The following is a 2,817-nucleotide window of genomic DNA, read 5'->3' as shown; positions in this document are numbered from 1 at the left end:
AACAGCAATCCTTCCTCAAACTAGTTACTTAGTTAAGGCAACACAATTAACCTAACTATGGATTGACTATGAGCTACTGGTGAATCGTGGGTTGTAAAGCTGTGTGAATCCAGCTGTACTAACAAATCATGGTTTGTTAACTACAAGCAACAAACCATGGGCTGTCTGGTTTTAGAAAAAAACCAGTTTCCACTCATACCCTGAGTTGTCCTGCTGTCTAAACAACTCTAGGTTGGCATTACATGTGAATTAGGCCGTTGAGTTCAAAGGAAATCAGCAGACGTTTTGTTTGTAGGTTTCTCATTTTAGTTTAATAAAAGGAATCAGGATACCATATGCTCAGGAAGATTTCTGATTTTTTTGTCAAAGATGATAATGTACATGGAAAGTTACCTGATTCCTAAAGCTATTTGATATGGAGTTGTTTTCCAAGACTCTCCTTCCAACTGCTTCCCATCGGCCAGGGTGATTTCGATCAGCCTGCTCTGGCCGGATGCTCTGGATTCAAGGAGAGCATCATGTTCTTTTTTGAGCTCTTCATATAGCTTCAGTCTCTCTTCGATGAAGGCTGGCTCCTGCTCTAGCTGTGAAAATTGCACAGGGCCCCCAGAGCAAAATTAACATCCGAGTCCATCAACACCCCTACAGCACAATCCATCTGGTTCTCTCTAAAGTGCGATCCCACGGCAAGGACTGCACGCAAGAGCATGGGAACACCCGTTGATTTCAGCACTGTTTTTCCCTTCTACCCTTCTTTCTCACCCTGTTCTAGGCTGGCTTTCTTTCACCCTTTCTTTTTGGTCACTCCTATTGCCAAAGAGGCAAGTCACTTTCTTGTCTCCTCAGCAGTCTGGACAACAACAGCAAAAACGCAACTGTGCATGCAGTTGGATCTTCCCATACACAGAGCGACTCCCACATGCACAGCTGTCATTGTTCGCAAGTGATCCCTCATGTCTTAATTTTTAGCTACCTGATCTCTTACTTAACAATAAATCTGCATGCGTGTGATGCCATGCTTTTGGCACTTAGTACTAGGATCCCAAAGCGCACGTCTCCAGGACGACTGCAAAGCCACGGCAAGCAGGAATTCCTTTTAGCGCAGGAATTCTGCCTTCAGGTAACCATAGCCTGTCTCTTGAGGCCACAAACATTCGCACCGTATTCCCCTTCATGCCCTGGGCTTCTCTTAGCACCGCTTTCGCCAAACAGAACCGTAATTCCAAGGTGACTGTTGCAGTGGTAGAGCTGTGTCTGGAAAGTACCACTTCAGATCGAGGGGGGAACCCAGAGGATTGGATGATCACCACGCAAAAGAAATCAGTCAGTCGGGACCACGGCAGATGAAAACTCTCCCGCCGCCCTTGTCTGTCTGCTCTTTGTTCCATTTGGGAAGAATTAACGTCCACAGAGGGGACGGCAGAGGATGAGGTGGCTGGATGGGGTCAGTGGGGGTGGGCTTGGGTGGACTACGAGGGATGGTGGAGGACAGGAGAGCCTGGAGGATTGTTGTCCATGGGGACGCAATGGGTCGGGCATGACATTGTGACTAACAGCAAGGTCCACAGATAAGAGATAAATTCAGACTGGCTACCTGGGCGCACCAAAAAGTTCACCCACCTCATTCTGAAATCTATCCGCTACCTGGTTTTCCTGCTTCTTCTCTCTTTTATGTTCAGCCTGGCAAGCAGCAACATTTGCATCAGGAGGTGCCTAAGGAGGAAAATCCAAACCATATTATAGCAATGTAAAAACCTGCTTCTTTTTACTAAAACAAATGCCACAATTGCACTCAGCGTGATGTAGAGATTGCAGTGATGGAGACTGGAGAGGCCGTCAATGTAAAAGACCCTGGACTCTCCCCAGAGCAGGTTCTGCATAGTGGCTCTCTCCTGTGGAACTCGCTGCCTGTTGATGTCGGCAAGCACCAAATTCATCTTGTTTCCCCATCGGTGCGATTGTTCAAGGATAGGCTGGACGTGCACATGGTGGGCATGGCGTGAGCGGAGCTGGCTGGTGCCGGAGGTCAGACTAGATGGCCCAGGAGACCCCTTCTGACTCGCTCTGTTTTCTATGTTTCCATGTTTGGGGCACGCTAAAGATATGTTTCTTAACCATGCCTTCCCCAAACACCCAGACATGGCTTTATTGGCATGCTCTGATTTTAGGGAACAATTCTATGCTTGTTTGGAGAGAAAAAGCCCAATAACTTAACATCCTTAGGACTGCGTGCCCTTAAAGGTTTTAATTCCATATTTTAATGGTAAGGATTCTCCTTTTGGTTATTGATACCATCTGATTTTAGGGCACAATCCTAGATGGGAAAAAGTCCCTTCCCGGTGAAGAATGTAGAATGCCGGACTTTTTTCTGTCTAAACATGCCAGACGGCACCCTTAGTATATTTCTGTTTTAAAATCTATATTCGTGAGCAGATACTCGTGCCCGATGATGCATATGGCATTGCCATTCACGCCTGGTTCTTCACGGCGGCGCAGGTCTTCCGGGAAAGGCCACCGTGACCTGGGGGCTCGAGCTGTGCACCCCGGTTCGGGAGAGCCGGCTGCACGCCCGGCCCGGCCCACCTCGCAGGGTTGGCGTCAGGATGCGGCGGAGAAGAGGCGGGGGGTTGCTGGGCACGGGGGGCAGCGAGGACATAAATGGGGGGGCGGCATGGGGGGCCGGGCCGGGCCGGGCCGGGCCGCGGACTCACCTGCGCGGCGCGGGCGAGCTCGGCGCGGAGGCGGCGGCGCAGGTGCTGCAGGAGGCCGCGCAGCCGCTCGTTCTCGGCCCGCAGCGCGCGCAGCTCGGCGCCCCCG

General features: G+C 50.4%; 1 long non-coding RNA gene across 1 annotated transcript; it reads right to left on the bottom strand.

The window, feature by feature from the left end:
- Positions 1 to 289: 289 nt before the first annotated feature.
- On the bottom strand, positions 290 to 2,788 carry LOC123027775. Its single transcript, XR_006415568.1, has 3 exons — positions 2,712 to 2,788; positions 1,621 to 1,713; positions 290 to 584 (listed from the first exon to the last, which is right to left on the bottom strand). It is a non-coding gene; the product is annotated as an uncharacterized LOC123027775 (long non-coding RNA).
- Positions 2,789 to 2,817: the final 29 nt, after the last annotated feature.

The sequence above is a fragment of the Varanus komodoensis genome, unplaced genomic scaffold (assembly GCF_004798865.1).
Source record: "Varanus komodoensis strain SLA01 unplaced genomic scaffold, ASM479886v1 scaffold33, whole genome shotgun sequence".
Classification (NCBI taxonomy): Eukaryota; Metazoa; Chordata; class Lepidosauria; order Squamata; family Varanidae; genus Varanus; species Varanus komodoensis.
The sequence above is the reverse complement of the archived record's forward strand: the minus strand, read 5'-3'. Positions and strand labels throughout refer to the sequence as shown.